Here is a 25,028-nt window from a genome sequence, read left to right as displayed (position 1 = left end):
AAAAGCTCTACAGTTTTGCTTGCTAATGATTTTCATCTGCCAGAGAGCTTGTCTAGTTAAAAAGCAGATCACTGAAGACACTTTTGGCACATATATTTCATATTACTTAAGTTAATTTTGTTTTAATTTTGTTTTGTTTTGCTTTGCTGGGAAAACCTGTAATAAAGGAAGAGAAAAAACTGACTTCTCTTTTAAAAAGTGAAGATGTTACTTAGGCGGAGAGTTGTAGTTACATAAAATGTACTTCTCTAATTCTTAACTGAATCAAAAATGGGACAAGCAGATAATTTTTGGAAATAGTTTGGGTTGAAAGGTTTTGGCATATTCATGGGTTCTCTCAGCTGCTCAAAAATGATTTTGAAAGTCTTATTTGCATTCTCCAAATTAAAGATTTTGGCCAAAAGGAAATGCTAAAGTCATGGTTTTTCTCAGGTTGACTTGTTGGGTGTTAGGAATTTATAAGCAGGATTTTGAAGGGGGATCATAGATGGGACCTTTGTACAAAGTCATTGGGCCAAAATAAACACTCCATTGTTCCATAGTTTTGTATTGCAAATAGGAAAACATCCCTATAATTATTCTATTAAGGGGACACAGATTACCAGATTTATAAGAAAAGGCCAGTGGTTGATTGAGCCACTTTTTGTGTGAAGGGTGGTGCACAGTAACTGCCAAATTTCTGTCAACACAAGAAAAAAACATCCATATATCAAAAAAATTTTTTTCTCATGTATTATGTAAGAAATTTATGCATGCTAGTACTTAGCAAAAGAAACTTTCTGTTTTCAGCAATCTGTTGAAAAATCTTGATCAAAGGCATTTCCTATTTGAAGCTTAAAAGTGACAATGTAAATACAGATAAATTCAGTCTTAGCATCTTTTTACCACGTTTTCACTCTGGCAATAATATTAACTATGGTGATCAAAATAAAACTGCTAAATATAAAAACATTTTTCTCAGGAAGCATCTAGGTGGCCCAGTTGTTTAAGCGTCCACTTTGGTTCAGGTATTGATCTTGCACTTCATGAGTCTGAGCCCCGTGTAGGGCTCTGTGCTGACAGCTCAGAGCCTAGAGCCTGCTTCAGATTCTGTGTCTCCCTCTCTCTCTGTCCTTCCCCTGCTCGCACTTTGTCTGTCTCTCTCAAGAATAAATAAACATTTAAATTTTTTTTTCTTTGATCTTGAAATAACAAGTCAAAAAAAAAAAAACTCCACCCACTACTCATCCTACAAAAGAAATTGGTGTCTAATTATCACTCTTTTCTGCTGCCAAGGTGGGTTGTCATTGCAGCTGCTGGCTGGGCAACTTTTCTCACTCACAAGGTTATTTGTCCCTTCATAAGAAAGAGGATCAAAACCCAAAGATGTGCCTCCTTGTAGTGAGATTTGCTCTGTTTCCATTCAACCAAGCCTCCTTTACTGGAGGAGAAAAATAACATTTTATCAGGGCTCATAACTTTCTGGACATTATGCAAGATAATGAAGGAGGCAGAGATGAGGTCTTGCTTCCAAATGTCAGATCTCTTTCCCTTTGGGCACTGAGGAATGAAGGGGCAGAACTGAAAAGCTCTAGATCATTTTTAAGTAGATTTTTTTTTGTGACCCACATGATCACATTTATCAGGCACCTTTTCCAATATGAAGCAGTGTCAGTTTAACAGCAAATATATTCAGTAAGTCTCTCCTGTCCAAAGGACATTGATAGTTTGGTAAAGAGAAGACACTGTACATCTCACTGTCGTAGACAGGCTGTGGTAACCTGAGTGAGCTCAGGTGACAAAGAAAATACATTGGAACTACAGAGCAAGAAAAGTCCCTCCTGATTTGGTAGCTGAGGACAACTTTCATGACAGGCGGGGTAGGCCTGGAAAGCTTGGTAGATCTTACAAGATGAAAAGAGCTAAAGTGTCGAGAGAAATAGCTGGGTATGCCAAGTAGTATTGTACATTATTGACTAAGAGTTTGGGCCAGTCCATACAGCAAAGTTAAAGAAGTTGAGTATAGAGAGGAATATAGCTTAAAAATAGACCAGGACAAGTTGTTTGGGGCCTTGATTGTCAGCTAAGGACTCAGGGTCCTTAGGGAAGTCATTAAAGAATATTAAACAAGAAAATTTCATGTTTGGAGATAGACTTTCAATTCCTGGCGGAAAATTAAATGATGAATTGGAGACAGAAGAGTTGGACAACAGGGACTGTGTGGTAATAGTCCCCAAAATGAACAAAGGGAATAGATCCACTTTTGTATGTGATTACAGTAAGACCTCTTCACAGATTAGTGTATTTCAAAGGAGTAGTATCTGTTTAGAGCACAAATTAAGTGGAACAATTCAGTGGAGTTTCATTGTAATGGGATTTAGTTTGGTGATCCAGCTGTGGAATTAGGAACAATATCTCATGATGATGCAGATCACAGTGAGCTGATAAACCCTGTAGGACATGTATATTCAAGTATATACATCAGTACACATTTCTCTTTACTTGTTAAAATTCTGGCCATCTTCTTACTATCTGCAATGCTGAAGATTGGAAGGCTGTTTGTCTTTGCCAACAGTTAAGGCAGCTCATTCCCTACAACTACAAGATGTCTGAGTCCTGAAAGTGAATCTGTCTGGCAAGTTTTGAATTTGACAGCCTTCATGAGAGTGAGTGTTCCACACTGTGTTTAACTGAAGCCCATGTCACAGACACTGCCTAACTCATGGTAGGTCACTCAGTTCCTGCTCCATTTGAGGTCTCAGCTGATTTCAGATCCATGGTGGAAATACCCTCCTTGCCTAAGCTGAGTTAATGAAATGCATTCACTCTTGTCATCCCTTCATCTTTGAGATATAAGATCTATGATTTTTTTGGGGGGGGATCTATGATTTAAAAATATCCCATTATTAACTAAAAATGGAGCCAAACTTAATTCTCAGGACCAAAAGAAAAGTGAACAAATGGAGGGACTCTTCAGCCCACCTTCCCTATGACGCGCACGCCCCCCTTCCTCACCTGCAACAAGTTAAATGTAACATTAGCACTAAACAGGCTACAACTTACAACACAATTAAAATTGTGATCAAAGAGGAGAAATTGTCATGTGGATGTTCAGTTTTAGAAATGATAATGAGGAAGACTCAGACAGTCAAACATTTGTGAATGAGTGGGGGCACTTACCTCTGAAATGACTGACATGGAAGGAAATGTCCACACTGTCTTAGAGAATAACAGATGTTGCCAGTTTAGTTGAAGGGGCAAGACAGAGAGCCATGATAGAACTCAGAGTGGCACATATGGTATTATCTATTGCATACTTTGCCTTTTTGCTGTAAAGCGGGGACCACATTGGAACATGAAAAATAAAATCTTTTCAGACTGGGAAATAATTAGATGTCAAATCACAGACTTTTAAATTTTCTAAATACTGATGCAACTCATTTGGGGCTCTAGAAATGACTACCAGTGCCCAATCTTTTATTAACATATAAGGAGTGCCTGTTTTGCACAAGCTCTGTCATATTCAGAGGTAGATTGTTGGCACAAACTAAGTCAGTCACCTATCCTCTTGGCTTTTCGTCTCTTTTAATGAGAGGAATAGCTGGAGTGTTTTCTAGGGAAGCAGTTGAAGCTGCTGGTCAACTCTATGGGAAATGTTTGTGAAGGATACTATTATATGACATGCAGAATAAATATATAAGGAAAATACTTCTGCACACATGAAATATAAAAGGAAGCCTATTCGGAATATCTTTTTTTAAGAGTAAAATCCTTTTATTTAAGCCACTGATTCTCTTTCTAAGGAATTCCCAGTAAGAGCTTCTGAGTTTATCCTCAGTGGTTCCGGTGACAAGAAAAGAAGATGAATTATGGCCTTTCTCCAGATACTTTCTGCCATCATTTGAGACCATGAATGTGGCATTCTGGTGCTCTTGCACTCAGGAACTGACATAACCACAGATGTGTGAAGCTCACTCTGGATCATTACACTACAGGGCTTCTGCCTGTGCTGTCATTTTATTGTTACTGTATTATTAATTATGATGGCTCTCAACCAACTGAAACATGCTATAGTCTGTGAAATGTTTTGGTTCTTGTTTTAATAAGTGTTTGCTGGAAGGTTCCATGGTGGTCTACGTAAGATAAACCAGCTTTGGCATACCCATTTGTTGTGACTTACGTGACTAAATAAGATCCCCAGGTCCAGCTTACCTAGGGCTTGTGCATGTGTTTGTGACTTCCAGGGACAGAGATTGAGAACCATTTGTTAATCATTGTGCCCCAAATCAGTTTTTCACTGGAGTGAAGTGCTTAAATTAACTTTTTTGAAGCTAGTAAAAAATATGCTTTTTTTCTTTTCTTTTTTTTTTTTTTTTTTTGCACTAATCAGACACGGCTGGCACCAGAACTCTGGGAAGCCTTGTGACAGGACCTAGCCTGTGCAATCTCACATGTGATTTGCCGTTCTTCCTGGAAGGTCCACTCTGTGGCTTTTCTCTGGAATCTATGAAGAAAATGTTCCTCAGCCTAGCCTAGAAACAGGTATTGAGAAAGCTCCCCTTCCTTGTCATATAACACTGTGTCTGGGGAGGGCCAACTGCTGAGCCATGAGGGTGGGTAGGGTGCATTTGGGGGTGACAGTCATGGATTCAGTGACCGGAACTCACCTGAGTAACCATTCCAACCCTCCTCTGTCAGTGTTGTCCAGGAGTGGGTGCCCTACACAAACTTCTCTTTATCAGAACCTCTTTTTATCTTTCTATCTGCATAAATTTGTGCGGGCTTGTTATTTTTGACCCTGGGCAGGGATATAGATTTAGAGCTCTCTAATACTCTTATTTTTTTTAATATACTCAGGACCCTAAAATAAGTGTCCATGTACCTGCCACCCAGATGAATACATCAAAAGTAAATATTTTTCCCATGTGTGCTGCCTAGCTTCTATTTGTAAAGAAACAAAGTACACAGGTGAATTTGAGGTTCCCTGTTTTGCCTTTCTTAGCATCACCCTACTCTCTGCTACCCCGGAACAACTGCCATGTGTTGACCTTTGTACAGTCCTGTTTTTATACATTTAAATTTTGCTACATATATAAAACATGATTATTGTATGCGTGAAATACAAATTATTTGTGTATTTTAAAATACTCATGGGATGCCTGGATGGCTCAGCCAGTTAAGCGTCTGACTCTTGATTTCAGCTTGGGTCATGATCTCACAGTCATGAGATTGAGCCCCATGTCAGGCTGTGCACTGGGCATTGAGACTGCTTGGGCTTCTCTCTCTCCCTCTCTGTCTCATGCACATGTATTTGCACACACTCTCTCTCTCAAAAAAAATAAATAAAATTTTCATATATTTCACTTTATTATTTCTTAAATATTTATTTTTAGAGAGCGCAAGTGGGGGGAGGGACAGAGAGAGGGGGACAGAGGATCTGAAGCAGGCTCTGCACTGACAGGCAGACAGCAGTGAGCCCGATGTGGAGCTTAAACTCACAAACCAGGAGATCATGACCTGAGCCAAAGTCTGACACTCAACTGACTGAGTTGAGCACCCAGGTACCCCCATATGTTTTACTTCAAATATGGACTGTGGTATTCTGGCAATCACTACTTTTACTATCAAACATTCTGTTTTCAGAATTTATGTTTTTATATTCCCCTTGCTCATTCTTTTAAAAATTTCTGTATATTACTCCATCTCATGAAAATATTACAACTTATCCATTCCCATACTACTGAAAATTTAAAATGATTCAATTGTTTTACAAAAATAAGTTGTACTTAAATCAATACCCTTAGACATTTCCTTTAGGATACATGTAATAGAGTTTTTCTGGAGTATATATCAGTGGGCTTACCACATCATAGGGTATGTGCATTTTCGTGTTTGGTAGACACTAACAAATTGCTCTCCATAGTGCTCTCTTACCAATTTACACTCCCACCAGGTCCTTGCTCACACTTATTATCAGACTTAATTATGTGTGGGTTGGTAGATATGAATCAGTATCTCATTGTTTTAATTTTCATTACTCTGATTATTCATAAAATTGAACATCATTTTTATAGGGCCATTAGGATTTCCTCCTCTGTGAATTATCTATTTCTACTCTTTATTTACTCTTTTATTGTCTGTTCTCTTTATTGATTTACAAAAACATGTAAATGTGTATGATCCTAATGTATATGTATTTTAATATGTGTTTATATTTCATACATATGACTCATACTTTTTCATATATTGAAAAATATATTGTTGAAACTTTTGCCTCCTGTCTGTTGATGGCATTTTAATTTTTTTCATGACCTCTTTTAACACAATTTTAAAATTTTGATAAAGTTAAATTTCTTTTATTATTTTGCATTTTGTGCCTTGCTTAAGCAATCACTTTCTCCTCCATGAGTATATTATATTTAAATCTCTCCTGTACTCTAAATTGCTGTAATTTACTTCTCAAAGTTTCGTTTTACATGTGTAGACATTGAATTTACATGGAGCTAATTTGTATATGTGGTGTAAAGCATGGATCTATTTTTATTCTATATGAAAAACCAGTTGTCTCAATACCATTTACTGAGCTCTATTCTTTCTCCATTATTTGCAGTGCCTTTTCTGTTGTGTTCTAAGATCATATATATGCTTTAAACGTTTCTAGGCTTTTTTTTTTCCCTGTTGATCTCAACTTTCCTATCCTTATAAGGTACCATGCCATGTAAATAGTATGCCTTTAAAATAGGCATTTTTTTCCTGTGGCACATAATTGTGAGAATGCTTGAAAAGTTTCATCTTAAGTATGCTGTTAGGTACAGGTTTTTGGGTGACATATTTTTGTCAGATTCAGAAAACTCTGGATTTCTAGTTTATTAAGAGTTTATCATAAATGTTAAATTATAAACACTGGTTTTCTACATGGTAGCATAACCATTTGATTACCTCTTTAAAATTATTAATGCAGTAGATTATATTGCTAAATCTTTCTGATATTGAACTGTCCTTGCATTCGTGGTCTAAATGTTACTTGTACAGGATGTTTCTATTGTATTATCTTTTGGGGCTTTTTTTCCCTCACAATGTCTTGAAGCATATTTTGGCAGACTTGCTTTTTTTTAGGTATTGATTTAAATAATCACTCTTCAGAAATGTTTCTTTGCAAAGCTAAAAATGCAGAGGTTTTTCTTTCATTTTTTTTCAAATACGTATAGTTATTACCTGGCAATAATGATTCTCATTTCTGCCTACTGAGAAAAAACATCCACAGAACATGAGTCTATAACATCTCCTCTTTCTATTCCTAAACTATGTGAGGCCTGCCACTTTCCCAAGACCATGATTATGCTCACCTTCTCTTTCCCTTCTTAGAGTCTGGGTGGGGTGTGAACTTCTCAGTCTTCCCTGATGTGGGTCCCCTAACAACTGTGCTGATTCTTAAGGCAGCAGAAGCCTGCAACAGCCACATCATCAGTGCTGACCTTACACCCATGTACCCATGCACCCCTCAGCTGGGCCGCTCACTCCCACATCAAGCAACATTAGTGTTCCCATTTCACACAGATTATCTATCCTTCTCCCAAACAAAGTAGAAAATCTAACACATTTTAATTGTTCTTTGAGATAAACTCACCTATTTTCCTCATCTAAAATTTTCTTTAACTGTTTTTGATCAGTAGAAAATGTGGCCTATATTGTTTTTACAAACAATATTTGTTTGAGTTGGTTATCATGTTTTACCTTTGTTTTTCCTCACCATTTATTTAGTCATCTAATAAATCCTTATTGTATGTCTTCTATTGGCCTGCTGTGGTTATAGGTGCTTGGAAATATAGCAGTGAACAGAACAGATAAAATCCCTGAACTCATATAATTGACATTCTAGTAAGAGGACATAAATAAAAATCAGAAAACAAATAAAGATAAGCGCTATGGAGAAGAATAAGATAGAGTTATTATTAATCTGGGTTTTCAGGGAAGAGCTCAAAGATGAAGTGATATTTTAATGGCTATTTGATGAAAATTTGGGAGAAAAATATCCCAGAGGGAATAGCATATGCTGCATGGGGTCTTCAAGAAACATCAAAGAGTCCAGTGTGGTTGGAGAAGAATGGGCAGGAAAAGTGTGGTAGATGAAGGCAGAGATAGTGATTAATGGTGGGGGGAGAGGGTCAAAGGAGACCAAGTAAGACTTTTAGACCACTGTAAGCACGTTGGCATTTACTCTAAGTGAGATGGGATGCCATCTGAGGGTCTTGAACAAAAAACTGACATTTTCTTGTTTTAGCAAGATCTTGATGGGTGACTTATATATTTGGGGATAAGGGTTTTCAAGACCAGAAGCATGTAGACTAATTAAGAAATGTTTATAAGAATCCAGATAAGAAATATTGGTGACTTGGGTGAGGGAGATAAAGATAGAAAGAAATTATCACATTCTGGATGTAATTTGAAGGCATGTCTGAGAGAATTAGTTGATGGATTGGTTTTCAAGGTATGACTGAAAGGCCTGAGAATCTGGAAGGATTAAGGTGATATTTAATGAAATGACCAACACTGTGGAATGAAAAGGTTAAGAGGGTAAAATCAAAAGTTTGTTTATAGATTTATAAGTTTGAGATTCCAGGGGCGCCTGGGTGGCGCAGTCGGTTAGGCGTCCGACTTCAGCCAGGTCACGATCTCGCGGTCCGTGAGTTCGAGCCCCGCGTCGGGCTCTGGGCTGATGGCTCAGAGCCTGGAGCCTGTTTCCGATTCTGTGTCTCCCTCTCTCTCTGCCCCTCCCCCGTTCATGCTCTGTCTCTCTCTGTCCCCAAAATAAATAATTGTTGAAAAAAAAAATTTTTTTAAATAAAAAAAAAAAAATAAGTTTGAGATTCCTATCAAGCACCCAAGGGGATTATTAGTCAATTGGATGTATAAGCCTATAGTTCGAGTTTTGAATTAAAGTTATATATTTGGAGAACATAATTATATAGATGATATTAATGACATATTACAAATGGAATCACCTAGGAATAAGTGTAGGTAGAGAAGAGTGGATGATAAGGACTAAGGGTATTCCAATGTCACATGGCTGGGAAATGAAGATGACACAGCAAAGTAGACCAAGATGAAGTATCCAGTGAGGTAGTAGAATCAATGGAGAATAGTGTCGAAATACCAAATTATGATAGTGTTTCAAAGAGTGATCCATTATGTTGGATGCTAATAAATCAAATGAGATGATTAAGAACTAACCACTAGATTTAGCAATGTAGAGGTCATTAGTGGCAAGGACAAATCTATGTCATTGGAGTGGTGAAGGTTAAGGCCTAACTTTAATGGCTTTAGGAAGGTGGACAAAGAGGAATTGAGAATAAGAGTCTAATGTAATTCCTTTGAGAAGTTTGGCTTTAAATGGGGGGCAGAGAAATGGGTCAACAAATATAGGTATAATAACTGGAATAGTTGGGATAGAACATTTTAAAAAAGACTTTCAGTATATTTTTAAAATGATTGATGTCTTCTTGCAAAAATAGTTCTTTTAATAATTATTTAAATTAGAATCTTTAGGTAGAAAACTGTTTTCATATGTCCTCCGCCACCTGCTCACCACAAGACTTAGTGACAGTTTAGCTAGGTATCAAATTCTAAATGGATGGTTATTTCTCTGACACTTAAAGGTTTTCATTTGTGTTTTGACATTTGTTGTTGCTGAGGAAAAATCTTCTACTGGTATGTTTGAATTCATTAGTGGATAACCGGCCTCTTACTTGAAGTCTCTTTAAAGAGTTTTTCTTTATCATGATGCCCTATTGTGAATTTACTTTTTATTTATAATCCTTGGTGAGTATTGTGGGTTTTTAATCTGAAAACTCATTCCATTCTTTTAATTTTATAAAATTAATAATAACCTTTTCCAAAAATGATTCTTGCAGTTGAATTAAATTCTCTCCTGGAACTCCCACCATATGTGGGTTGGAGTTCCTCAATCTGCCTTCCATGGCTTGTAATTGCTCTTTAACATTTTCCAGTACTACTGTCTTAGTTATAAATAAATAAATAAATAAATAAATAAATAAATAAATAAATAAATAAATCTACCATTGCAGTAGTTGGCACAGAGGAGGAAGTTCAAAGTGTAAACTTGCAGTGCCATGTTGGCCAGCACAAAGGTCCATGTGAAGAAACTATCTTATTCTCCTCCCTTCTCCTCTCCATTTGTCTTCATCTGTTCTGGCTCTGTAACAGAAATACCATAGACTGAGTGGCTTATACACAACAGAAATTTATTTCTTGCAATTCTGGAGGCTGAGAAGTCTAAGACCAAGGTGCTGGCAGATGCCATGTTTGGTGAAGGCCTACTTCCTGGGTCATAGACAGCTGTTTTCACTATATCCCCAGATGGTGAAAGAGTACAGGGAGTTCTCTGGGACCACTTTTATAAGGGCACTAATCACCTAATCACCTCCTAAGAGGCCCCACCTCCAAATATCACATTGAGGATAAAGTTTCAATATATGAATTGGGGTAGGGGATATGAACATTTAGCCTTATAGCACCATTTTACTTGTGTAAATAGGCCAGCAAACAAAGCCGGGTTTGGCCCACTAGACTGACCCTACAGTATAATAGGCTGTGACTCACAGTTAGAAAAACAAGAATATGGGGGAATATTAATTAGTGCAGCCATTAAATTTTATATTCAGTTTTTGTATTTTGGGGTGGTGGTGGTTGGGCAGGAGGGTATTATGCTTTTTTAGCCAGCAAGGAAGAGGATGCTGCCATATAATTCCATATAATTGAGATTTGCTATGATGACATCAGATCTCTGCTGCTGTGCATAGCCATTCTCATGTATCCCTCTCTCAGTACATCGTGGGTCCTTCATGGATTCTTTTATAATGTCTTCAAGCTCCCTATCCTCTTACTTGAAACTTCTCTAAGCTTATACAATTTTCTTGGGTCACCCAAAATTTAATGTCAAGTAATTACTATTGGACAGCAGTTGGTATTAGGACTTCATTCTCAATCTAATCAGTTCATATTAGCTGAGTCAGGTTGATTTCATTGGAATCAACAAAGAATTGCTAAAAGCTGCGTTTCCTAGATAAAGTGGCAATCTAATTGCAGGTACTGAAGAGACACTAATGTTAGATGGAAAAAGAAAAAGAAAAAACATGAGACAGCTTTTTGTATAGGGTCTGTTTTCAGCTTTCTTTAGAAATTTTATTGGAAAGAGAATGACAGAAAGGGAATTCATAATTTGTTTTACATTGTATTAATACTTACCAAACTTCTACATAAGTATTGTGCATTTATTATCAGAAAAATAAAATAAAGATTGGCTTCAGGAAAAACAATCATTTTGCAAACCAGCATCACATACTCCTACTCTTGATTTAGCTCATCTCCTTGGTACAAATATGAAGCATCTGTGAATAAAATGCTGTTTGAAGCAGAGAGCCTCATGCTTGTCCCACTGGCACCATTTCAAAATACATTGCTCAGTATACAGTTTGGTTTTGGGAAGCTGGGTGCCCAAACCTGGAAAAATATAACCCACGACACTAATAGGACAGGCTCCTTTTCCTAATTTCCTATACTTCCCTACTCTTCTTTGTATAACCAGTGTTTATTAACTGTTTTTACTAACTTGAGGTTTGGAAATTTGGTTTGGGATAGGGTGGGATAGATTGTCCCATTTTCTTATTAGACCAAAATATTTCTATCTGACTATGGTGGTCATTTCTGTGGCCTTAATAATTCCCCCAATAAAACAATTCACAGGTTCTAAAGTAAAAAATACTTCTGGTTGTAGCACACTAATAGGATTCATAACTCTTGTAAAAAAAAATAAAGGACTCAAAAAAAAGCCCTGTCACATTATACATTCAGGTACATTTTCTTTCTTCAAAAAAGAAAAGAAAAGAAAGAAAAAAAATAGGTATTAAGGATAAAATTTCAGCCTATGTTTTTGTGCAAGTCCTGTGTAATTACTCTTTCCAACTACCCTTACAGTTGCGCCTAAAAAATTAGGTGAAAATGACCTTCTTCTTTCAAGGATGAGCTAGAAAGATCTATGCTGGCTGGTCAAAAAACCATTGGCCCCTCGGTCCTTTGCCGGTGTTCAAACCCACATTTTCTGTGATTCTTCTGCAGAGTGACTTCCAGAAGTGTTCCCCAGATCTAGGTAGCTCTTATCCATGTGTTTGGTGACCAAGCACATCAACATCCAAGCCAACGGGAGTGGAGAAGGGGAAGTAGAGGAGGTGTGCATTTCCCTGAAAGATGCACTTGCCACTTCTGCTCACATCCTCCTACCCAGTACTGAGTCACGTGACACAGTTTGCCGCAAGGTTGGCTGGGAAATGTCTTCTTGCACTGGATTCCATTACTAGTTGAAAGTAGAGTGAGTGACTATTAAGCACAACTGGTAAATACGAGACCACCTTAATGGATTGTGGTATGAGTACTGTGGAGAAGGAAAGTCATTTGAATGTCTTATTCAGAAGGGTGTCATAATCACAGTTGTGTTTCAACACATAATCTTTGTGTAAAAAATGGATTGGAGGGAGTCTTATTGGATGTTAAGAGGGCATTCCTGAAGTCCAAGTGAGACAGAGTGGCTGGGACTTGGTGATAGCAATACAGAGGATAAGGGCGTGAAACGAATTCAAGATGCTGAAGAGGTGATGTTGACAGAGGAAATGGGGACAGAGGAGGTAGAGAAGATGGCCGGGTAACTCCTCTGTTTCTGGCTTGTGCTACAAATACTGCAGGAACACCAAGTTGAGGGAGGAAGTGTTTCTGGACCCCTGAATTCAACTTCAGAAATGTGCTTTAGAGACCTCCGTCAGGAAGGCTGCCTCTACACATCCAAAACATGAGTTCGTAATAAATTAACCTCCAATTCACAATTAATGAGACTCCTATCTAGTCATTGTTAATTAACCTAGTCAAGTGAATGTTCCCTTGTGAGGTTTTCTTATATTATAGGACTTTGTGTGGATGATGTCATAGAATGGTTTCTTGCATACAAACTTAGGAAAGCCAAGTAGGCAGAAAGGAGTTTTCACCACCAACAGGCCTTGCTAATTCCGGCTGTGGTCACAAATCATGAGCAGTCTTCTCGTACTAATAGGATGGACGGGAGTGTTGATCATACACAGGAATGTTAGTAACATAGCCTTGCATTTATAACAACTCAGCCCGCACTCGGTGATGGAAATCATCATGATGTTCCAACCATGTGAGGAACAACAAGAAAGATGGTGAAACTCCAGAGCTAGAAAGCAGTTATTTTGTCTCTTGTGCCGCTTGTGGACCTAATTCACTAAATGTTGAGTGTGTAGCACCTTTTGCTGACTTGTGATTTTTTTCATAGAGAGACCTACTTCTCTTTATTACAAGTTAATTCAAAAGAGAAACCCGCATAATCTCAGTACTATGTCCTCCTGCAGTCAACCCAAATATCCTATTAGTGGGATAAATATCCAGTTAATATGTAGGTAGTACTAATAATTTTCTAGTCCACTAGTTTGCACCGTTGATACTATGGTTAAACATTTAACAGTTAAGTGTGTTAAGATTTCCAATGGGCACTAAAGCTTTGGAAGTCATTCATTTATCCTTCATTTAACAAGTATTCAAAGTGTTACACTCTGGGCACTTGGTATACATCAGTGAAACACCAGTGAATATAGCAGATGGACACCTCTGCCCTCTGAGAGCTTTCATTTTTGCGCTCCTTAGACCACGGGATTAGAGTTAGTTACGCCTATCACTGTCGTCAGCCTGTCCAGCTCATACTCTTTGTTGAATTTTAACACTTGGCTGCCTTCTCCTCTGGCCTGGCTGGCTCTACTGTGACGTGGTGATGGGTCTCACGAGGCTCCAGCCCAGGCCTGGCCTTCACTTCAGTTGGCAGAACCCGAAGACGTTCTGGGCAAAGGTCGGGGGGTGGGGGGAGGTTGTTATATGAGGCAATGGTCGTGTGCTTTCATCTACTCTTCTGGTACCAGAGGCGTGTGTGTGTGTGTGTGTGTGTGTGTGTGTGCACACGCGCACGCATGTGAGCGGGGGCAGGGCTCACGAGAGGGAATATAATTGATTGGGGAGGATTTTGCTGCCATATATAAGTGAAAGCAGCAAGTCCGAGAAACTAGTGATTAAGACATGCCAAGCAGTGACCAAGAAATTCACCATATTCCACCTTCATGCCTCCTCTTTCTGACAGATTTTAACCAAGTTTGTATAATATGGTCTGCTTGCACACATGACTGAATGAAAAAGGGCATCTAAAAACCTCTTGCCGTAAAGCCCAGAGGAAACCCTATGAAAATCCAGCTTCTACTTCAGGAATGTCTGCCGGACTATTTGTTAGCGTGCCGTTCTTTTTAACTTTGATTAAGAGGCTGAGAGTCAGGTCTCTTTTTTTTTTTTTTTGATGTAAATCTCTGATGGCTCAGCCAGTTGCTTTCTTTCTTCTCCCACCTCACTCTTTCCCCTAACTGCCTTAATTTCCCTTGCTCCCTCTTTCCTCTACTTCTTCATCCTTCTCCTTTCTACTCTAAACAAAACCCCCTTTCCTTGTGCTGGAGTTCATAAAATATTATCAGAAAAAACAGATTTTTTTTGCGTATCAGAAATGCATGTTTATTTTTTTATCTGAAAATGACTTAAATTTTTAGAGAAATGATTTTATTATATAAGTTGGATTTTGTTTTTACACAGAATATAAAGATTGAAACCAATGGTGTAGTGCTTCTACACATAAATTAGGTCACGTGACTTCACATATTAAAAAGAGGTAAGAGAAATGTTCTGGTTAATCAGATTCAAGAAGCAAACAGGACACAAAAACTGTGCAGATAAGACCCAGTCAGTAACTTTAGTTAGGACGCTGCAGATTATACTGCAGTAACACGTTTGTGGGGCTATAGCATGTACCACATTAAAACGGCAAGGAAAAGCTAGAAAGGCTTGACTGAGGGATTTTCCTTAAGCGAATTAACTTCTTGTCAACTGCCAAAACAAAACAAAACAAAACTGAACATATGAATGTTAGTGTACTGAAGGCATACTCCTTAGCTGAACATGTAAGATATAATTTGGGTTTCCAAACTTTGTTCTTTGAATGAAAGGCTAGTTTTCTGATTATTTAAGGGGCTCATACATTTTGAGAATGTCAATAGAGATTATAATTTGCGTTCAAGAAACACTTCATAGTTTTGATTCTGGTCCATGTGTGTTTTTCATTTTCTTCTAGGTTTTCTGAAGTCTTAGAAAAGGTCAACACTTTTTTGTGTATATGTTTATATTTATATGATTAGCATACAGTGTTATGTTATGTCATGTGTACAATATAATGATTGAACATTTCTATACATTATTCAGTGCTCATTATGATAAGTGTACTCTTAATCTCTTTATCTATTTTACCTATCCACCCCACGTCCTTTCTGGTAACTACCAGTTTGTTCTCTGTATTTAAGAGTATGAATTTTTGTGTCTTTTTTTTCTGTGTTGTGTTTCTTAAATTCTACATATGATATTTATCTCTCTGATTTATTTCACTTAATATAATACCTTATAGAGCCATCCATGGTATACCATCCATGCTATGTGGTGTGTATGTATGTGTGTATATATATACATATATATATATATATATATATATATATATATATACCACATCTTCCTTATCCATTCATTTGTTGATGGACACTTGGGTTGCTTCCATATCTTGGCTCTTGTTTTTTGTTTTGTTTTGTTTTGGCTCTTGTTAATAACACAATAAACCTAGGGGTGCATATATCTTTTTGAATTAGTTTTTTTTTTTTTACTTTCCTTGGGTAAATACCCATTAGAATTACTGGATCATATGGTAATTCTATTTTTTTTTAATATTTTAAGTAACCTCCATACTGTTTTCTACAGTGGCTGCACCAATTTGCATTCCCACCAAAAGTGCATGAGGGTTCCTTTTTCCTCATATCTTTGCCAACACCTATTATTTCCTGTCTGTCTTATTCTAGCCATTCTGACAGGTGTAAGGAGAAAAGATACAGTTTAAAGAAAAAGAAAACATTACTTTGGTTTTTTGTGCTTCTAGCCTAGCTATGCTTTGTGCTCTCTATGCTTTTGTGCTCTCTATGCTTTGGGTTCCTTACTGCATGCCTGAATCAAGCTATCCCACCATGCCTGATATGATGGAAATGCCACTTTATCTCATTAAAATGCACTCAGATGAACTTTCCACAGAAGGACATGCTCCCACCCCTTAAAATACCCATTTTTAAAACAGTGTCAGGTGTCTCTGTTCATTCCTTCAAAATTCACTTTAAACGGAGTGTGCTAGGCACGTGTGAAATAGCATCTCAGGAGAGAGATGGGAAAATCATGGCTATCTTACATTGCTCTGATAAGGGTTTGTCAAGGCTGTATGGAAGTAGAGAGGAGGGGCTCCTAATTTTATCTCGTAAGTGAAGAAATGCATCTAAGTTGAAGTGACCTTGATCTGAGGGTTGGGGGGATGAGTAACCAGAAGTCAGAAGAAGACAGGTGGCAGAGGGGCCAAAGAGGTGAAGAGTCTGGAAACTTCAGAGAACTCCCCTCTCGTGGACAGAGGAAAGGGGCGATTTGGGAAATTAGTGAAAGATAGGAATGGAAGAGTAGAGAGAGGCCAGGTCAGGGGTGCTGGGTGACCCAGTCAGTTAAGCGTCCAACTTCAGCTCAGGTCAGGCTCTTGCAGTTTGTGGGTTCAAGCCCCACGTTGGGCTCTGTGCTGACAGCTCAGAGCCTGGAGCCTGCGTCTGATTCTGCCCCTCCCTGCCCCTTCCTGCCCCTCCCCTGCTCATGCTCTGTCTCTTAAAAATACATAAACATTAAAAAAAAAAAAAAAGCCCAGGTCAGACTACCCAGGGCTGGATGTACCTTTCTAGGAGTTTATCATTTGGTAATGAGGAGTCTGAATCAGAGGCTGTTGATCAGCAATTTAGGAAAATCACTGTGACATCCGTGTAGAGGATAGATTTTTGCAAGGTTCTATCCAGGATTATTTTCAGAAATTTCAGTTCAGTTTGGTCCAGACTCTAGGGCTGGTTATGAGTAAACTCCTTTTCTCAATGACTCAAGGCCTCTTTTCCTACCCTAAAGAAGCTGGCAGGGGGCACTCAGCTCCTGTTGAGGGTGGGTAGTGGCCAGCCCTCTGTGGCTGCCAGAAGAACTGGGTGGCTGTATGCCCAGATGTGTTATGATTTGCTTGTCCTGAATGTCTAATGATAAATGATATTGCGTCTGACAGCACATGTGAGCTGAGGGTAAGTGTGGCTTTTTGCTTCTTGAAATCACAGCAATGTGGAGTTGTAGAAAAGAAAAAAAAAACACCATTGGAGGAGGGGCAGGAGACCTCGGTGGTGCTCCCAGCTCGGCTGTAACCAGCAGTGGTGTCTCACTGCACTTCGCTTACCTCGGCTGTGAAGTGAAACGTTTAGACTAACATGGTCCTTAGAGCTCCCTCCAACTCTCGGATTCTCACTGGGCTTCTGGCTTCCACATTGGCTCTCCTTCCCTCCATCAGCACTAACCTCGGACTTCCAGACATTCTGATTAAGAGAAAAACTAGCAAAACCACTTATGTTTAAACCAGTTGTAGTTTAAAGAACGTAACCTGGTGATCGTGGCAAATAACTTGCAGGAAAATAATTGCACTGCATGCTCTGTGCTGTGCTGATGATAAAAGGAAAGCAGAAAGCCACCTGGATACATCTTCTTTTTTTCTCTTGACTTTTCCTGCTTGCCCCTCCTGCAAAGGTAGAGAGGAAATTGAATGGGGAATCTGAAGGGACTGAGGGTGAGGTTACTCATGGGGAGGCTGACCTGTGGAAGCTGAGTTCTGCCATATTCCAAACAAGTGCAGCCTTTAGTCAGCATTCACAGCCATTCAGGTGGGTCCTAGGCAGAATTTTGACCTGTGACCCTCTGTCCCTTTGTGAAATTCTCTCATACCTATACCTGGCACCCTCAGACTATATTCTGGCTGCCCAAAGTTCAGTCCTGGGCCCATCTTCTAACCCCAAAATTGCGCTGTGCTTTTACCCAAACTAACTTCTGAAGATCCAGAAACTATAGGTAGATGATAATGTGGATGTTCTTGGGGGGAGGGGAGAACTTCTAGTGCTTCTGGCCCACCTTATATCCAGCAATACTCGCCAGCAAAACCAACCCACATATCTGTCCACTCATCAAATCCTGCAAAGTACTTTGGTGGTGGGGTAGAGTAATAAATAGCGGAAGTGGGACTTTTTCTGCCCTGCAGAGCGTTAGATAGTAACACAGGCACTGAGAACTCATTTATTCCACAAATGGGTTCATCATCTTCTGACTGTGGCATTGTGTATAGCAGAGGTTAAAAAAAGTCTGTGTGGAGGCACAGAAGAGTTAACACTTAGGTTTCTCGGGGAGTGTAGAAGGCTTCATGGAAGCATAAATACGTTTGTGATTTGTCTGGCAGCAGCCTTAAAAGTAAAGGAAGATAGACCACGAGGAAGGCTACATCAAGTGTAAAAAAGGCAGGAAAGAGGCAGTGGGGCTAGGATTGGGAGAGGAGGAGTTACATTTCCTAGAGAATTCTGAGGTAGAATCACTCTCTTATAGCATCAAGTTACCTGTGAAAAGGGATGGGGTAACCAAGGTATCTAGTTCAGGTAGCTGCAGAACCCTAATCTCATCAATCAAGACAGGGAATATGAGGAATGAGATTGGGGACAGGTAGGAGGTGCTGAGTTCAATTTGGGCAGGAGTTATTTCAGATGCTTATGGGTATTAGTCCCTATGTCTGGGGAACCTGCTCTCTAGTTCTGTATTTACATGAGGCTTTATATAAACTACCACCCTGGGGATTCCCTGTAGCTTTTCTTCCTCATTTGGAAGTAAAGTTTTAGTTGGTAACATGATCACAAGAGGTTGGGTATAAAAAAAGTTCATTTGAATCAGTTTTCAGGTTAGAAGATAAATGTTGTATTACTGTTCTACAAGATATGAAACTGAAATCACCCAAAGAGATTACAATGGAAAAGCACTGAAGTGTTTGTTTCTTTGACTTCTTGGTAGGTGGACAGTCTCTGTGATTCATTAGTGAGTGGGTCAGGGTTTGGCTCAGCCTGCTTGTTCCAGTCATCATCCACCAGCCAACTGATTTAGGAGAAACATGGCCAGCTCATTGAATTTCCATTTCCTGAGTTACGTTGTGGTCTCATGGGGTGGTAAACACAAGGCTCCTGGGAATTAAATGTTTAATGCAAAGGACTAAAAACAGGCTCTCCTGAGCCAAGATGTTAAATTTACAAGGACATGTTCCAAAGATAGCCTGTACTTCCCCCTTCCAAACCACCTTTTCCATAAAATAAATGCTGCTTATCCTTGTCTTCCCCCTACCCTATTCTGTCACAGACCTTGACCTTTGTTTTGATTTACCTTCCCATTGACACATCATCTGTTTTTTAATTCCCTGGCTAGACCAGGGGTTAAGATGAGAAGCAAGGCCAACAAACTAATTCAGACAAGTGCTCGCAGTGTTTCTCACTTTCCCTGGGATCATCTCATTTCCAGATCTATGTGTTCAAAAAATAAATTCCATCAAATGACCCAGAGGTGATTAGACTCTAGGAATTCAATTTCTACTAGCCAAGCTCAAGAGATGGACCAGTATACCAGAATGCCAGTTCATTCATTTAGGCTCCATTTCATCTGTCAAGCAATTTCATTTCAGCTATTTATTGTGTTAGTTATCCAGAAAGAGAAGAAACCCAGAAAGTAAGATAAGAATCAGAAGTTTATTTGGCAATCGTAGAGTTGGAATAGAGGGAACTGAATGACTTCAGGTGAGAGCATCACCTAGCTCTGAGAGATTATTGTACCTGTTTCCATATTGGCACATTCTTGTTGGCTGATTAAAGTGCTCTTGGCCAAGGATAGTTGGAGGAGACAAAGCCACAGATTATTTGGTGTCTAAGTTTTTTTTTAGCATTCCTTATCCATCATTAATTGATTGAACTAGATTGCCTCTCAAGTCACAAGTTTCTGTGCTCTGGAAAAAGGCTCTTATTCACTTGGACATGTTTCAAAGGTGACTGGATAATTATCTTCCTGATTGATGTTTAGGAAATCAACCTAGGACTCTCTAATGGACTTTTAGAGACTGTGTTAGTTTCTATTGCTTCCATAAGCAATCATCATAAATGTATTGGTTTATAACAATACCCATTTAATACTTCACAATTCTGTAGGTCAGAAGTCTGGACACAGCATGGCTCAACTGAATTCTCTGCTTAAAGAATGCTGAAATTAAAAAAAAAAAAACTTTTTAGGGCTCTGTTACCTTCTGGAGGCTCTGGGGTTGAATTTGCTTCCACACTCCTTAAGATTGCTAACCCAATTTAATTCCTTGTCATTGTAGGACTGTCTTCTCTGCTCCCTTGATGGCTGTCAGCTAGGTGCCAGTTTTCGCTCCTGTTTTCGTCTGCCTGCATTGCATCTCATGTTTTCTATGCCGTCCCCTCCAGCAACAGCACATCAAATCCCTCTCACATTTCTCACCTCTCAGGCTTCCTCTTCCGCCACATCTCATTGATTACTTCTGTTTTATAGGATAATTACATGGACTCACCTCAGTGATCTAAGATAATCTCCCTATTTTAAAATCAGTTGATTAGTAACCTTAATTACATCTGTAGAATTCCCTCAGGGAAGTACCTAAATTAGCATTTGATTGAAAACCCAGAGATGGTCATCTTGAGGGGACCTCATCAGCAACACTTTGAAATAATGTTTCATCATTCCTTGAGTGATCTTATCTATGAATGATTTCATCCATTACATGTATTCTTTTTATCTTGCCATTTCATGGGATAATATTTTCTTTTCCTACCTTTATATTTAGTATTTCAACCCCAGTTGGCACAGAAGGCTTTCTATTGCAAAAATTACATTTATTGGTTGACTGGATGGGAAAGATTGATGTTTTGTTTTGTTTTGTTTTGTTTTGTTTTCTCTCCCTCCACTCAGATGAGGAAGGCTCCCTGGGGCATATGAGCTCCATTTGCACAAACTGAGACATCATAGCACATTTGGTTTGGACTAAGTCAGTGATTCTTAACCCTAGCTGCACTTTAGAATCACATAACAAATGTTAAAGTGTTAATACTCAGGCCCCACCACAGAGATGCTGTTGTATATATGGTAAAGGCAGGGCATTTTTTTTTGTTTGTTTCCCACATGGTTCTAATTTGCAGTCAAGGCTGAGAACTATTGATATGCTCCAGACATTCTGTTTGGAAGATAAGGAAGCTGAGGCTGAGGGTGAGAAATGATTTGCTGAAAGTCCCATAACCAGTGACAGATCTGGTGCTCTGTGCCAGTTCTGTGCCACAAACAAAGGGTTTATGATTTAACTGTACGTAGATTTCAGTGCTCGGTAATTATATGTAAAATGGATGTTAGGAAGGACTGGAGCATCCTGCCTCTTGGTTTCGTAGCAAGACTTATTTCTTTCCAGGACTTTAAGAAACTATTACATCTTGAAAAATGACTGTTTCAAGGTCCCTTCTCAGCAGCTTATTCTGCTCATGAGCAGTAATGAGCGCACATACATTCTGCGGTAGCCAGGGAACTGGCCACATGGACACCCACAGTCTCTGTGTCCCTGAGCTGCACACTTTCACATGGTAGCCACTTAACTGCATGTGACTGTGGAACACTTGAAATCTGGCTTGCGCCACTTGTGATGGGCTGCGTGAAATACACACTAGATTCAAAGATTCCATATGAAAAACACCTCAATGCTTTTCATATTTACTATATGATGAAATAATATATTAGATATATTGGGGTAAATAAGATATCTTATGAAAATATTAAAAAATTAAAATTTTATGTATTTCTTTTTTAACGTGGTTACTCGGAAATTCAAAAGTTTGTATGTGGCTGGCACTTGTGTCTCACGTTATATTTCTGTGACCCAGCACTGTTCTAGAGGACATCTTCTATTAAAGCTATTAACAATGAGTGGTCCAAGTCCAAACTGTTACACGTCCTATGATCTCGAAGAGTGAAGTGGTATATTATAAACTTCCTGGAGCTGAGACTTGACATTGATCTGCCCCGTGTCTGCCATCTATCTGGCAGCCAGTCAGTCTGGCCAAGTAGACTCCTTTCTATTTATATATATAGGCTTAAAGGAGGTGGGGGAATGCCCCATGTCATGCAAAGCGCACACTTTATAGCTCTTAAGTAATGTACCCGCAAGTAGGCCAGGTGCTCTTGGAGGCTGTAAGGCCTAGAGATGAATATTATATCCCTTGAGCAATACTCCTAAAGAACCTACTGTGTTAGCATTTATGAATTATTACCGCCCTTGACAGGCCGGAGCACTGAAAATATTGTGGTCTGACCCTGTCCATAATTCGAATCCAAACTTTTCCTCTTTCTTTTTTTCTTGCCCTCTGTAGCTTTCCTGCCTCACTGGTACTCTGCTCATGTGCTCGGTTGGCCTAGTTTCATATTTATGGTGCAGCATGGGAAGGTGAAGATAGGCCTTGGAGACTCTGGGCATGGTTCTGTCGGGGGATTCATGGAACCTCTCAAAGTTCCTCTAAACTTTTGTGTTCTCAACGTTAAAATGAGGCTGTCTTTCACAGAGTCTTTGTAAAAGTTGAATGAAATAATAAGGCAGTTTTTAGGGGAGGCATCTACTCTATGTCAGGCCCAAGGCTAGTTGTTGGGGACACAACGTGTATGTGAGGCAGACCTCCTGCCCCCAGTTACTCACAGCTAAAAGAAGAGAAGGACAAGGAGCCTGGCAGCGTCGGGACAAGCAGTCCTCAAAGAATGGCAGCTTTCATTACATTGCGCAGCCTGGGATTTGGCTTACCACAAAATCACAGATGGCATGCCGACGAGGGAACTGAGACCCACAATGATTAAATGAGTGCCTGAGTTACCAGGTCAGGCAGTGTCGGGCTGGCACCAAGGCTTGGGATTGCTGACACCTTCTCTGGAAATGCTTTTTCCACAAGATCATATTGCCTCACTCTTGGTTTCTCAACTTGTTTGCCTTAAAAGAACAAGTTCATTTTGGACTTGATGAAAGGAAAGAAGAGTTTCTCCCAATGTTTGCTCTATATGTTGTCTGGGTCTGTTAGTAAGTCCTTTTAGTGCACTGACTTACTTTACTAATCATTGTCAGATTATCATCTCATCAAGATAACGAATGTTTTTGCTTGAAGACTTCACTCACTGTGATCATGTCTTCAACAGCCTATCCATTTCCTATTAAATTAGGTAAAACAAAACCAATTTCCATGTGAGAGTTTGAAAGAAATTCCAACCTCTTCAACTTTGTTTCAAGTATATTCTCCATGTTCTATATGATGTATCGCACTAAAAAATTAAATGGTTTAAAAAAAAAGTCACTTGTGAAAAGAGAGAGACACAGCAGAAATCCAGTAAGAGACTTGCTTTTTCAAATTCTGTTTTGGAAAAACAAAAATGACTCTGTAGGTGCAGTGGTATAAAGTATGATATAAAAAGGAACGCACTGTTCAAATACGTACCTATGCAATTGATTGTCTCTTTCATGTGAGAGATACACCCACATTGTGAATCAGTGGATGCACCAAGTGAGTCAAGCTGGGTGAGTTTGGCCACCACTACAAGGGTAGTTGTTATGTCAAGGTACTGCAAAGTGCCACTGGATCTTACTAATAAACTCAAACAGGTTGCCCCATGCACCAATAAAGGTCCACTCCTAGCAGAATGCCCATGCAGACCAAGATAGGGGCAGCACTAAGTATTTAGTTCTGAAAAGGCCTGTATTTTTTCACTTCTCCAGAAAGGAAGAGTTTAATACCAAAATTCCTATAACCCAGCTGCTTTTTGTATTCTCACAGGGAAAGTCCTAGCTTGAAGTCAAGCCTCTTATCATTGGAATTCATCTACCCAGTTCTCATCTCTAGAAATGCATGATTCACAAGACAAATGATCTGGACCCAGTTAACAACAGCATAGACTTTTTTTTTTTTTTTTTTTTTTTACAACAGCTGAGATAGTAATTACGGGTGAAATCAACCTCTAGATTTTTTCCCACAACTGGGCATCCATGTCAAAGATGTACAATTGCCTATACACCCAAGCAAAAATGAGCAGCATTCCTGCTTTATCCTAGAAGATGCACACATTACATTGTGATGACTCTTCATTTTCCTCGGACCCTTATGTGATGTAAGTGCATGATTGAAGAAGGGAGTTGTACATGTTGTGGCTACCCGAGAACATATTTACTGACTGCTTTACCACCTCCCTAGGCTTCTATTTCATGATATATAGATGAGGGCCCCAACCCCAATCCACCCAATGGAAGCATTACAAAACATAATCTATTTTTTACTAGTATCAGAAAGAGTCTAATAAAGAACTTATTTATTGGATACATGTAAAATGCTTTCAATAGAACATCTCATTTAATCTCCCCCTGATTTTCCTATGAAAAAGGTAATAAGATTATCATCCTTATATTAGAGACTAGTAAACAGGTTTGGTAAAGCTAGGATTTGGACCTAGCTCTCTCTGACTCCAGAACACATGCACTTAGCCCCAAGCTCACCCTCTCTGTAAATGATGATCAAAGATGGCATTTATGGTAGAGGCTGATGCTAATTTCTAAAGACTTGGGAAAATATCTGTCAATGATTATTAACTAAATATGATCAGCAAACAGTAAAACAGATGGCATCAAATGAAATTGTGTCCAGGGTTCACTCAGCAGTCCTGTCTCTTACATCTTCTATCAATGTCAGCAGATTAATCTTTGTACCTGTCACCTGCATGGAGCCTAGATAACATCATTCATTTCCTGAGCTGATGGTGTGCTGGGTCCCGTTTGTACTAGCTTGTGGGTCCACGTTCAGTGACTTCAGGCAATCCAGGTTCAGTGACTTGATAAAATCAGCTGTGGTGAAGGTATTTACACCAAAGAAAGTGGTAAATGCTACCAATCATGGTCCTTCTTTCTCTCA

The 25,028-nt window shown here is 39.1% G+C and overlaps 1 protein-coding gene across 2 annotated transcripts in view; it reads left to right on the top strand.

Annotated features, from left to right (window-relative positions):
- The window catches only part of GHR (growth hormone receptor), a 272,895-nt gene that overhangs the window by 98,809 nt on the left and 149,058 nt on the right, over window positions 1-25,028 (top strand). The window contains exon 2 of one of the 2 annotated variants that reach the window (XM_043599144.1): window positions 4,370-4,521. The exons of the other annotated variant lie outside the window; for it this stretch is intronic. The gene's annotated coding sequence lies outside the window, so the exon portion shown is untranslated. The remainder of the gene's footprint in view (window positions 1-4,369; window positions 4,522-25,028) is intronic. 2 annotated transcript variants of the gene reach the window in all.

This window comes from Prionailurus bengalensis, chromosome A1 (assembly GCF_016509475.1).
Source record: "Prionailurus bengalensis isolate Pbe53 chromosome A1, Fcat_Pben_1.1_paternal_pri, whole genome shotgun sequence".
Classification (NCBI taxonomy): Eukaryota; Metazoa; Chordata; class Mammalia; order Carnivora; family Felidae; genus Prionailurus; species Prionailurus bengalensis.
The sequence above is the reverse complement of the archived record's forward strand: the minus strand, read 5'-3'. Positions and strand labels throughout refer to the sequence as shown.